A 14,690-nucleotide genomic window follows, 5' to 3' on the forward strand; every position below is an offset into this window, starting at 1 on the left:
TATTTAGGTTCTGTACTACCACATGCCTCATTCATGATGCTTACTGCCCATTTTAAAGCAGGCACCGGTGTCCTGATCTGTCAGCAACTCACTAGGTTCACCAAGGTGAAAGCACAATGGAAATCATTTTTTTCGGCACAACTAAAGAGCTTAGAAAACTTTGAGCAGCAAAACGTAAGAATTCTAACATGATCAGATGAAAGGTTGCTGTTCAAAACACATCTTCTCTCAAAGAATGCTTCTACTGCTTGACAAGTGATTGCCAACTGGCTGGATCACCATTAGTAACTGGCAATGCCCTCAGCAGCTCCACTAACTGCCTTCTACTCAGCTGCATGTCATTCCATAGGGCAGCAGCAACAAACATGGATACCTAGCTGTAAAGAGGTGAGATTCACGGCACAGGATTGGATGGCAACAGATCAGATCTCTTAACATGCTTGAACACAAATGTCTCAAAATTACATTTTTCGGGCAGGAATAAGACATCCTTTGAGCAGGGGATCATGTTGCCAGTGGCCGATAACCTGCATGGTTCTAGAAGGAAACAAACAGGGAAGCATCCTTCCCAAGTCTTCTCTCCAACTGAGCATGTGCTACAGCCTAAAAAATCCAAGTGCTGGTATATCACTATAATCTATATTGTGGACTCTTTACCATATATAGGCGAAAGTGAGGACTGCAGATGTTAGACACAAGTCGAGAGCGTGGTGCTGGAAAAGCACAGCAGGTCAGGCTGCGTCCGAGGAGCAGGGAAAAAAAAACAAAAAAAAAAAATATCGACATTTCACGCAAATGCCCTTCTTCAGGAATGAGGCTGGGGGCCTCGGAGCTGGACAGATAAGTGGGAGGGGTCTCGGGCTAGGGGGGAAGGTAGCTGAGACTGCAGTAGGTACTGTTGGAGGTGGGGGTAATGGTGATAGTTGAGTTTTTTTGACAACCTTGTACAATTAAAATTAAGGGACAACTATTACATGGATGCTACATTTGAGTGGCTGAAATTCATGCCAGTCAAAATTCATACCGTATCATTAGCAGAAGCTCAATTGATCTCTAAACGAATAAAAGGTTAAAAAACAAATTACGGGAATTCTGAAAACCTGGAGTGGAGCACGAAAGCCACCAGACTGCAAGACCTGGAGCAGAGTGCGTCGGTCTGACTCAAATGATCCTCCCCCAGATCCACAAACCTGACTGCCCGGTCGATCCATTGTCTCAGCCTGCTTCTGCCCCACCGAACTCATCTCTGCATACCTTGACACCGTCCTGTCCCCCTTAGTCCCCTGTCCATACCTATGTTTGGGACACCACCCACGCCTTTCTCCTCCTCCACGACTTTTGTTTCCCCATTGCCTTATGTTCACCTTGGACATCCAGTCCCTCTACACATCTATCCACCACGATGAAGGGCTCTAAGCAGTCTGTTTCTTCCTCTCAAGCCGACCCAAACAGTACCCTTCCACTCACCTCTCATTCACCTGGCTGAACTGGTCCTCACCCTCTCCAACTTCTCCTTCGAATCGCCCCATATCCTCCAAACCAAAGGGGTAGCCATGAGCACCCGAATGGGTCCCAATTATGCCTGCTGCTTCATCGGGTACATGGAATGGTCCATCATCTGCAGCTACACTGGCACCATTCCCCACTTATCCTCGGCGACATCGATGACTGTATCAGCTCCACCTCGTGCTCCTACGAGGAGAGTGAAAAGTCCATCTACTTCACTAGTATCTTTCACTCAGACCTCAAGTTCACCTGGACGATCTTGGATACCTCCCTCCTAATTCTGATCCTTTCCATCTTCATCTCCGACGACCAACTAGTCACTGACATTTACTACAAACCCACCGATTCCCAGTTATCTGGACTACACCTCCTCCCACCCTACCTCCAGTAAAAACGTCCTTATTCCCAATTCCTTCACCTCCACCGCACTTGCTCCCAGGAGGACCAATTACACCAGAAAATATCCCAGAAGGCCTCATTCTTCAAAGACCGCAATTTCCCCTCCGACATGGTCAACGATGCCCTCCAGTGCATCTCCACTTTCCGCTCCTCTGTCCTTGAACCCCTCCCCTCCAATTACAACAGGGACAGAACCACCTGGGTCCTCACCTTTTACCCCACCAACCTACGCATACATTGCATCAACTTCGGCCACTTCAGCCACCTACAAACAAAGCCTACCACGAGGGGTATATTTCCCTCCCCAGCTTTACCTGCATTCCGGAAAGATCATTCCCTCTGCAACTCCGTCAGATCTACACCCACCACTGGCCCAAATCCCACCCCGGCACCTTCACCTCCCACTGCAAGTACAAAACCGGCACCCACACCATCTCCCCTCACCTCTGTCCAAGACCCCAAAGGATCTTTCCACATCCATCAGATATTTATCTGTACTTCCAATCACGTTATCTACTGTATCCGTCGCACCCTATATGGTCTCCTCGACATCGGGGAGACAGGACGCCAACTTGTAGATCATTTCAGAGAACATCTCTGGGACATCCGCACCAACCAACCCCACCACCCATGGCTGAACATTTTAACTCCCCCTCCCACTCCACCAAGGACATGCAGGTCATGGCCTCCTCCATTGCCAAACCCTTACCACCCAAAGCCTGGAGGAAGAACACCTCATCTTCTGCCTTGGGACCCTGCAACCACATGGGATCAATGTGAATTTCACCAGTTTCCTCATTTCCCCTCTCCCAGTCTTATCCCAGTCTCAAGCCTCCAACTCGGCACCGCCCCCTTGACCAGTCCTACCTGTCCATCTTCCTTCCCACCCATCCGCTTCACCCACCCCTAACGACCTATCATATTCCCAGCTACCTTCCTCCCAGCCCCACCTGCTCCCAATTATATCTCAAACCCCTGGTCCATAAACCCTTCATCAGGAATGATGCTTATGCCAGAAACGTTGATTCTCCTGCTCCTCAGATGTTGCCTGACCTGCTGTGCTCCACTCTCCACTCTAAGCTCGAGCATCTGCAATCTTCATTTTCTCCTCATAAATGTTGCTGTTATCTGTGACGAACTAGGTTGATTTTTACACAAGATACATGAAAAATTCCAGACTTTTTGTCCAAAAATAAGGGGCCGACTTTTACATGAGACCTAGGAGAAAATGAGGATTGCAGATGCTAGAGTCACAGTCAAAATGTGTGGTGCTGGAAAAGCACAACAAGTCAGGCAGCATCCGAGGACCAGGAGAGTCAACATTTTAGGTATAAGCCCTTCATCAGGAATGTGGAGGGGGAAGGAAGCTGAGATAAATAGGGGGATGGGGCTGGGGTGGGGGTGAAGGTGGGTGGGTTGGTGATAGGTGGATGGTCATGGGAGTTAATTGTGATAGGTAGGTGGGAAGGGTGGAGTGGATAGGTGGGAAAGAAGATGGACAGGTCAAGAGCACAGTGTCGAGTTGGAGGGTTCGATCTGAAATGAGCTGGGTTGGGGGGGGGGGGGGGAGGGATTTGGAAACTAGTAAAGTCAAATGTTGATGCCATGTGGTTGTAGGGTCCCGAGGCAGAAGATGAGGCGTTCTTCCTCCAGTTGGCATTTCCGCCCAACTCGGCACCGCCCTCTTGATCTGTTATTCTTCCTTCCCACTTATCCTCTCCACTGACCTATCATAATTACCTCCCATCTGCATTCACCTATCACTAACCCACACACCTTGCTCTCAGACACCACCCCCCCCCCCCCCCCCCCCCATTTATCTCTCAGCCCCTTTGCCCCTCCACGTTCCTCACAAAGGACTTATGCCTGAAACATCAACTCTACTGCTCCTCGGATGCTGCCTGACCTGGTGTGCTTTTCCAGCACTTTAGTTTTTGACTTTTACGTGAGATCAACTATTACTCAAGTATATATGGTTGGTAAAACTCCTTCCTTTGACAGAATGGAGATGCATTTCAGCCTGTCCTGTCATGGAACCTGAGGGAATGATTCTAAAACCAAGGCTCTGGGAAAGAGCCATGCAATCTGCTCCTTCAGCCAAATACTTCTTTTCTTCAACCAAACCTTAAGATTGCATTTCATGGTCCATTAAAAGTCATCTAAATACCTCTTATCTTGCCCACAAAACAAAACCTTCTCTTAACAATTCAAATTTGAGTCTTAGTTGCAAATAATAGCTCATTAGTTGGCTAATTTTTTGATCCATAATTTTGTTCTCTCCATCAGATTTTGTCATTTGTGCCACGTCTCTTCAAACTCACACTAATATCATGTTGCTTCAATTTTTAAAAATTAAATGTTTCCTCCATCAATTTATTTTCTCCAGATAGGAGTCACAACAGGTAGGATAAAAATTCTGGAGAATACCAAATCTGAATGTGGACTACAACTGGATTGCAATTTTGCACCATCCAGGAAGGAAAAAAAAATTACAAAAAAGATTAAAAATAAAAAAAGTGCAAATTGGCCATTGAGCCCAACCAGTCCATGGTGATGCATAATCTCCCCACAAGCAAATAATCCTTAAACATTTATTCACCATGAGGAGGGAGGGGAGAAGAGAAGCTCTTTACTGATTGGAGTCATATCTTGCACAAAGGAAGGTGATAAGGTGATTATGGTTGTTAGTCTTGTTTGCAACAGTTAAGATGATATCAAGTGTATACAACTGAGATGGCATCTTGGAATAATTACTAATACACATTCAGGAGCAGACTTGTAAGATATGGAAATAGGGGCTGCAAAACTGCATTACCCAAAAGTATGAAACAATTATTCCTCAAGCCCATAGAAATCACTGGAGGTATGGGAACCCCAAAGTTATTTTTTTATCTCCTATTGCATGGGATTACTGCATGCAATATAGCTCATGCTAAACCGCAAAGCAGATAATGACATTATAATGGCTCTATAGATCTTTTATGCTGTATGATGTGATAAAACCTGGAACTGTCCTACCTGTTCATGAATACTTTAAGAGCGGTTGATAAGGTCATGTGACACTCTACCCCAACTCCTCCTGCCTTCATACCCCATTACCCATGTCTGCATTCAGATTATAACTGCTGCTGTTATTTAAAAATAAATCACTTCATTTAACATTCTTCTTTATGCCAATGTTACCACCTTATCCACATTTCTTTGTAGCTTCTTTTGGATTTTGAAAGAATTAATTATACCTTCTACTTGACATCATTTTCAAATTTTGGCACACACCATCTTGGTTTATACGGAAACCATTAATACAACAGAAGTGCCTGAACTATAGGTTATAACAGCTTATTTAGAACCAATCTGAAATGCAATCTTTAACTCTTACTTTGTTTTCTTACCATCTTATTTTTAATATATCTAAGTGCAAAATATTACAGAGGCTAGAAATTAAAAACAGAAAATGTTGAAAATACTCTTAAGGCATGCAAATGAGACAAAATCAGTCTATCATAATTCTCCAGACAAATGAGTCTTTGTTTGCTATCCTTTTCCATAATACCACACCCCTAATTTTTTGCTAATTGCCTCCCATGTCATAATAAAATGAGTAAACCAATTGAGCATTAAAGCTGTGGGGGACGAGTTTCTAGAATGTAAGGGATGGTTTTCTCAATCAATATTTTGAGGAGTCATCTGGAGGCCTAAAGGAACTCTCCTACTGAAATGGATGCTGAATCAGTTGTTAATGTTCAATCTAAATGTTTTAAGACAGATTTTGTTTTTGCTGTTGAGCAGAAGGATTAAGGGATATGGTCCAAATGCAGGTACATGGATTTAGGACATGAATAGCCAAGATCTCATTTAAGGTAGAACAGTCTGCTCCTATGTTCTTAGGCCATGCTATTTTAGATATAGTATTATGTAACGAAAAAGGGCTATTTAACAATATTATTGGAAAAGAACATTTAGAGATGACTGACTACAATATGACAGAATTTTATATTAAGTTTGAAAGTGAGGTCACCCATTTTGAAGCAAGCTTGTTAATTTGAATATGGACAATTATGAATGCATGAAGCACAAAATGGCTAAGATGGATTTGGAAAATAAACTAAAGCATAATGCACATGGACAATGGATATTCTTTAACAAATTATTACACCACTTACAGTAACAACATTCCTATAAAGGTGCAATAAATCAAAAATGCCCAGTCAATCATGACTAACAAACCAACTTTACTATTATATAAAGTTGAAAGAAAAGGTTCATAATGTTACCAGAAATAGTAGTGGTTTATGAAAAGCAAAATAAGAAAAAATAGCAAAGTAGTTAAATAATTACTGCATCTTTTTTCACTAAGGAAAATACCAGACATCTTTCAAAACTAGAGATCCAAGTGCCTATAGAGAATGAATAGCTGAAGGAAATTAACATTACTAAGGGGTTTGTATGCAGAAAATAATGAGGCTTAAAGTGATAGATTTCCAGCACCTGATGATTTACATCCCAGCATGCTAAAGGAGGTGGCTATAGAGTTAATTGATACAATGACTATTATCTTCCAGAATTCACTGGATTCAGGATACCTCCAGATTGGAATGTCATCCCAGTATTTCAGGGAATGAGAGAGAAAAAAAAAGTACAGATGTGCTAGCCTTATATCAGTAGCAGGGAAAATACTTGAATCTATTGTAAATCATAGCACAATTAGACAGATAAAATGATTTAATTGGACACTTCAACTCTCCCTCCCACTCCGTCCACTTCAACTCCCCCTCCCACTCCGTCAAGGACATGCAGGTCGTGGGCCTCCTCCACTGTCAAACTTACCACGCAGAGTCTAGAGGATGAACGCTTCATATTCTGCCTTGGGACCCTGCAACCACATGGGATAAATGTGGATTTCAACAGCTTCCTCATTTCCAGTCCCCCCCAATATTATCTCAGTCCCAAGCCTCCAACTCGGTGCTGCCCTCCGGACCCATCCATCACTGTCCTGTCTGACCTATTACCTTCTCCCTCATCTTCATCCACCTATCTCTTTCACAGCTTCCTCCGCCCAACCCCACTCCCTCCCATTTATCTCTCAGCCCCGAGCCACAAGCCTCTTTCCTGATGAAGGGCTTATGCCTAAAACGTCAATTCTCCTGCTCCTTGGATGCTGCCTGACTGGCTGTGCTTTTCCAGCATCACACTCTCGACCCTCCTCCTGACTAGACACAATCAGCATGGATTAGTGAATGAGAAATCATGGTTGACAAATGTGGAGTTATTTGCAGATATTAAAACAAAATTTTCAAGATATGGTCACAGTATACTAAGATTTTCAGAAGGTTTTTGATAAAGTGCCCCACAAAAGGTTATTTTGGAAAATTTAAAGCACAGGGAATATGAGATAACGTCTTGGCACGACTTCATAATTGGTTAAAAGAGGAGACTAGAAATTGATGGGTTTTTCACATTTCACAAGCTATAACTTGTGAGGTACTGCACACGTCAGTACTTGGGCCTCAGCTCTTCACAATATAACAAAGGTTTGGTGTTTGGAATCAAATGTAACATGTCTAACTTTGTGAATGACACTAAGCTAACTGGGAATGTGTTGTGAGGATAATGTAAAATGGCTTCAGGAGGATTTGGACAGGCTTAACATGCTGAGTATTTCATGAATAGTAAAAGGTTGTAAATATGTCTTATCTAAATAAACTTGACAATGAAGCACCCAGAACCCTGTGGTTGTAATGTGTAGATGTGATGCTAAGTCACTGAGGACTAACATGCAGGTTCAGCAAGCTATGAGGAAGGCTAATGGAATGTTAGCCTTTATGGTAAGAAGATTTGAGCATCAGAGTTGTGATATATTGCTTCAATTGTATAGGAGCTTGGTTAGACCGTACCTGGAGTACTGTGTGCAGTTTTGATCTCCATATCTCCAGGAAGATAGCATTGCCATAACAGAAATGCAAATGTTCTGAGTTGTTCCTCTTTTCTTGATCATGTGATCACCAATTTCTGGTACTTGCTTGTAAATCTTATTTTTGTACCCTCTCCATTGCTCCTCTCTTTTTCTTGATAACACAGTGATCAAAACTGTACAGTCAACTAGTTGCAGTCAGAAAAACAAAGCATAACAATAGAAGCGGGCCAGATCTCTGCCAGTCAATATGATTATGGCCGATCTTACACCTCAACACCAATTCCTGCCCCACACCACAGTAAAATCAAAAATATGTCTATCGAAATAAACTCAACAATGAAGCATCCACAAACCTGTGGTGAGAATTCCAAATATTCCCAATCCTACAACTGAAGTAATTTCTCATTTTTATCCAAAATGACTGGTCCCTTATGTGGAGATTGTGCATCCAGTGATATAGATTTGCCAATAAGGAAAACAATCTTTCACTGTCTCCCCATCAAGTCCCTTCAACATCTTTTATGTATGAAGGAGGTCACCTCTCAGTCCTCTATAACACCAGCACACTTTGAGAAGATTTGTAGCTCAGGTTGAGGTTCTGAATGTAAGTTTGCTTGCTGAGCTGGAAGGTTCATTTTCAGATGTTTTGGCATCATATAGGTAACATCATCAGTGTGCCTCCGGTGAAGCACTGGTGGCATAGCCCACTTTTTATCTATGTGTTTAGGTTTCCTTGAGTTGGTGATATCATTTCCTGTTCTTTTTCTCAGGGGGTGGTAAATGGGATCCAAGTCAATGTGCTTGTTGATAGCCATTTACTACGCCCTAAGAAAAAGAACAGGAATGATATCACCACAGGAAATGCCATTACCAACTCAAGGAAACCTAAACACAAATAAAAAGTGGGCCATACCACCAGAGCTTCACTAGAGGCTTATTTATGTGACCTAGTATGGTAACGAAATGTCTGAAAATGAACCTTCCAAGTCAGCGAACAAACTTACATCTAGAACATACGCTCACTTTATTCATCCTCACATTATAGGGCAATAACATCATCACATAAATCAATCTAATGAACATTCACTATGCTTGCAATCAGGTATATACTTTCTTAATAGAAGACCAGTAGTGTTTTGTGGGGGGGGGGGGGCAGTCGGCGGAAAGAAAACAATCAATAACAATTTGATTTAAAGCACTGCATAATGACTTCTAGATTGTCAGATTGCTTACATATAGAATCTGTAAAATTTGTAGATTTTTTTAATCTCACGTTGTTCAGCTGGGTCATATCAGGTATTCATCCTCAAATAGATACAAATTATCAAACAAGTTTTGTTTCAGCATTGCACACAATCTATTTATTTCATTGTGTCCATGATGAATAGTGTTTAAGCAAAGGGGCTGTAGACAAGATGAGTTAAAACGTGACTTTTAGCTTAAAGTACATGTGGCACCAAGTGATAAATTCCATGACACTCTATAAACAAAAATATTTAAGTACTCAAGAACTACATTACCAAGCTGATTAGAATTGACATTGTCAGCATGGCCTTGTGCCTGGGAAATCATGTCTCAGTAACTTGATTTTAGATTTTTGAGCACGTGATCAAGAATATAGATGAGGGCAGAGTATCTATCAGGGCAGACATTGTCTCCATGGACTTTAGTAAAGTCTTTGACAAGGTTCTATATAATAGATTGGTTAGAACAGTTAGATCATGTGCGATTCAGGGAGAGTTTGCCAATTGGATTGGCAACAAAATTGGCTTGATGGTACGAGACAGAAGGTGGTAGCAGAGCTTCGTTTTTCAGACTGGAGGCCTGCGACCAGTGCTGTTTCTCAAGGATCAGTATTGGGTTCATTGTTGCTTGTCATTTATATAAACAATTTGTATGAGAATATGGCAAATATGGCGAGTAACTTTGTGAATGACACCAGAAGTAGTGAAGTAGCAATGAGTCAGTTTTTCCCACTCAATGAATGTGCTAAATTTTGATCATTCAGCACCATTAACAGGAAACAAGGAAAAGCTTGTGAAATGGATAGCTCCACAGAATACTGTTTACAGGTAAGCAACTGTAAATGGATTTAAAAAAGGAAATTAAAACACTAAATGAAAAAATTTTTAAAAAGTAATTAAATTCTATTTTCTTAAGAATCAAAGTACAAAAGACAAAACTGTGAAATAAAATGAATATCAGTGCACTATAATCTTTAAATTTTTTGTTAAAGAAAGCCATTCATCCTAAAAGTTCACATTCCTCAGCGTGAACTATTAACATATACACATGACAATATAACATTCTATTTTTATCATGCCCAATTCATCCAAAAGCCTCTAGACTGTAAAAGGAACTCACTCCAGCTTCCTAGAAACTAGGTTAAATTCAACCACATCTGCTTATTAACCTGCTTTCATTTCCTGAGAACTGTAACAAAGTTTTGGTGTTTCAAATTGTTACTAATTTAAATTTGCTTCATATGCTTGTGTCATATTTCAGTTCTGAAGCTCTGGTTTCTTACACAATTTCTGTTTATCCAGCTATGTTCCTTCACTTTGGCACTGAAAACACTGACATTCCAAGATTCTAAGCACTTGCATGAAATGAATGTTTCTAAGCATCAAAGACTCCTTGTTCTCTACCATAGCTAAAGGTTATTTTAAAATTTTTTAAGTTCAGATACTTGGAGCACATTGCTTCTTCAGAACTTTGAAGTATGCAGGTGAAATGAGAAATGCTGTTTGGGCTTAAATATTCACAGAATTAAGATAAGCTCATACAAAGAACCAAGTAATTACGTATTTTTTTTAAGAATTATGCTTTGTGGGCTGAATAATTTGTACCATATATTAAAGTAAATAAGATTTTCACAATTTTTGAAATTTGCCTCTTTACAGAGGCCAACAAATGATATTTCAATACATATTTTATGTCGCAAAACATTGCATAGTTTTTTCAGTGAGGTTCACGAAACCTGGGCAGGAAAGAAGAGATAACGAAAATGTTATTTAAGTAGGATGTTTTGAAAAGATGAGAAAATAAGTAGGAAAGTACAATCGAAAATTCTGGCATCAATAGCAAGCAGAAGAGAAACAAGAGACAATTGTCAGAATTTTCAAAGATCACAATATCGCATAAGGTTGGAGAACAACTCAATCCAAATGATGGAAGATGGCTATGGGATGGATTTGGAATAAGGGTAAGAAATTTAAACTTGTTCCATTGGAAAGGGCAAAAGATTTTTTTAAAAATGTGATACAGCGTTCACCTTAAACTAAAAACAGCAGCAATCTATATAAATTGGAATTAATTCACAGTGGATCTTAAGACTATACGGTATAGCAGCAAAATTTGGTGATTTGGCTCATCACATTTTCTCTCCCATTCAATCATGGCTGATCTGTTTCTCAATCCCATTCCAATGCGGTCTCTTTTTAACCTTTGATCTCCTTACAAATCGCTCTGACTTAAATACACTCGACCAGGTTATTAGTACAATAGGTTTATTTGGAAGTACAAGTGTTCAGTGCTCTGCTCCTTTATCAGGTAGCTAGCTGGGCAGGATCATAGGAGATAGAATTTATAGTAAAAGATCAAAAGTGTCATACAACCGATGAAATGTATTGAACAAACCTAGACTGCTTTAATGACTTAGATTGGGGATGCAGGTTTCACTTGATTAATATGTAAATCTCAAAACTTCTTTCAAGTCATAGTCCTGAGATAACTTAAGGTTTTATATAAAAAAAGGTGACATCTCAGCTCAAACAATGCATTAAAGGTGTGAGGTTAGAGTCTGTTTGTATCCCATCCTGAAGTTAGATTGGTTCTATTTCCAAAGTAGCATTTATAAAATGACACATGGACTGACTGCCTACAGATTACGTGCTTTTTGAACAAAATAGAATGTATCTGCAAATACAAATATGGAAAAGCAAATACACCTCAGACATATACATACACCACGTGTGCAACAGGTACTCGTGCGACTCAACCAAAGTTGTCTCTCTCATACTCTGCAGGCAAGGATGCTCTGAGGCATAGTATATTGACAAGACCAAGCAGACGTTACAACGAATGGACAACGCACAACAATCGCCAGACAGGGATGTTCCCTCCCAGTTGGGGAACACTCGCTGTAAAGACATTCAGCCTCAGATCTTCGGGTGACCGTCTTCTAAGGCAGACTTTGCGATATGTAAAAACGCACAGTCACCGAGCAGAGGCTGACAGCCAAGTTCAGTACCCATGAGATGGGCTCAACCGGGATCTTGAGTTCATATTACACTACAGGTGACCCCACTACACTACACTACACTACACAACACACACACAGGCACACATTCACACTCATACACATAATCACACTCCAACAGACCCTCTCTCATTCTCTCACACTCTCTGACTCACACATACCTACACCCTCTCACAGGCATATACTACATCACACTCGAAAACACTTTACCGAGCATGCACACTCTCACGTGCACACATACAAGTCTATGGGGTGAAATTATATTTGCAGATACATTCTATTTTGTTCATAAAACACACAATCTGTAGGCAGTCAGTCCATGTGACGTTTTATAAACTCCTGTTTTGGAAATTGAATTAGTCTGATTCAAGGTTGGGATACAGACAGACTCTAACCTCCGATGTGACTTTTTTTTCTTTTATAAAACCTTAAGTTATCTGAGGACTGTGCCTTAAAAGAAGTTCTGAGATTTACATATTAATCAAATTGAAACCTGCATCTCCATTCTAAGTGATAAAAGATTTAACATCAATCTAGGTTCGTTCAATACAGTACATCAGTTGTATGACACTTCGATGTTTCACTATAAATTGTGTCCTATGATCCTGCCCCACTAACTACCTGACTAAGGTGCAGCACTCCGAAAGCTTGCATTTCCAAATAAATCTGTTTGACTAAAACCTGGTGTTGTATGTTTTTCAACTTTGTCCACCCCATCCAACACCAGCACCTCCATATCTTAAAAACACTCAATGACTTAGTTCCACAGATTAATCACCCTCTGCTGTAGAAATTTCTCCTCATCTCAGTTCTAAAAACCAATTGTCCCTTCACTCAGACCGTGTGCCCTTGGATCTTAGTCTCTCCTACTAATGAAAGTATCTTCTCCACGATCATTCTATCCAGGCCTCTCAGTATTCTGTACGTTTCAATTAGCTCCCACCTCAGCCTTCTAAAGTCCATCGAGTACAGGCCCAGAGTGCTCAACCACTCCTCATAACTCAAGCCCTTCATCCTCAGGATTATTCTTGTAAACCACCTCTGACGCCCAAGGCTAGCATATCCTTCCTTAGATATAAACCCAAAACTGCTCACAATGTTCCAAATGTGGTTGAGCAGAGTCTTAAACAACCTCAGCAGTAGATTCTTGCTCTTTCATTCGAGCCTTTTCAAAATGCTAATATTGCATTTGCCTTCCACCTGTCAACTGACCCTGCTTGTTAATCTTGAGACTCCCAAGTCCCTTTGTGCTTCAGATTTCCAAAGCTATTTACAAAATTGTGTATGCCTCTATCCTTCCCAACAGAAGCGTCGACTTTCCCACATTATATTCCATCTGCCACTTCTTTAACAACTCTCCTAGCTATCTAGATTATTTCTGCAATCTCTCAGCCTCCTCACCTGTCCTTTCACTTAAGACTCTTGGGCAAAAGAAAATCAGAGAAATCTAATTCAGGAAGTAGCAAGAGATGAGAGTTTTGACAAAGAGTTATGCACAGTAGAGACATCAGGCCAGACACCATCAGAGGAGTAGGATAATTGATGTTTCGGACACGAGCTCTTCATCAGGAATGAGGCCTGTGAGCTGAGGGGGTGGACAGATAAATGAGAAGGGGGGTGGAGGAGTGAAGAATGTAGTTGAGAATGCGATAGGTAGTCAGAGGTGGGAGTAATGGTGATAGGTCAGAGAGGAGGGTGGAGCGGATAGGTGTGAAGGAAGATGGGCAGATTGGACAGGTCATGAGGGTGGTGCCGAGTTGAAACTTTGGAACTGGGATAAGCTGGGGGGAGGGGCAATGAGGAAACCGGTGAAATCCATATTGATGCTGTGGGGTAGGAGGGTCCCAAGGTGGAGATGAGGAGTTCTTCCTCCAGGCATCAGGTGGTTCGGATGTTGCGATGGAGGAGGCCCAGGATCTTCATGTCCTGGGCATAATGGGAGGGGGAGTTGAAGTGTTTGGCCACGGGGTGGTGGGGTTGGTTGGTGTGGGTGTCCCAGAGATGTTTCCTGAAGCGCTCTGCAAGTAGGTGTCCTGTCTCCCCAGTGTAGAGAAGATTGCATCAGGAGCAACAGATACAGTAAATGGCAAACCCATGGCCTACTCCATAGTATACTAAGTTCAGTTCATGCAAAATTGTTTTTCAGTTGAAACTTTTTATGAGTGATACCAACTCTTTTTAAAACTGATCAGTTTTATTTACTAAGAATAAATTACTCTGAATCTGTACTGAAAACAAATATTTGCCGGAGAGCACAGCAGATCAGGCAGCATCCATGGACAGAAAGCAAGCTAATGTTTTGTATCTAAATAACTCTTTATCAGAGCTGAAGTGAAGTGTGAAGGGTGTGACATTTATGGAATACTGGGAGTAGGGAAGGGATTGGAGTGTTGTGGTAGAAAGGATATTGATAGTTCAGATTAAGCGATCAGAATGTGAGAATTGCAAAACAATGGTGGGCCCAACTGCAAGACTGGAAAGAACAGACAGCCCCTGCTGGAGTCAGGGAGGGGAAGAGAGGACATAGTGACAAAGAATATAACAAGCAAAACTAAAGGGAAGGGAAGGAATGGGTTCACAAGTTGAAGGTGTTGAACTCAACATTGAGCC

At 41.3% G+C, this 14,690-nt stretch overlaps 1 protein-coding gene across 11 annotated transcripts in view; it reads right to left on the bottom strand.

The window, feature by feature from the left end:
• The window catches only part of LOC122555094 (zinc finger and BTB domain-containing protein 20-like), a 339,090-nt gene that overhangs the window by 302,213 nt on the left and 22,187 nt on the right, over nucleotides 1-14,690 (bottom strand). The window lies entirely within an intron of this gene.

The sequence above is a fragment of the Chiloscyllium plagiosum genome, unplaced genomic scaffold (assembly GCF_037043375.1).
Source record: "Chiloscyllium plagiosum isolate Xiang-an unplaced genomic scaffold, Cpla_swu_hap1 HiC_scaffold_12, whole genome shotgun sequence".
Taxonomy (NCBI): Eukaryota; Metazoa; Chordata; class Chondrichthyes; order Orectolobiformes; family Hemiscylliidae; genus Chiloscyllium; species Chiloscyllium plagiosum.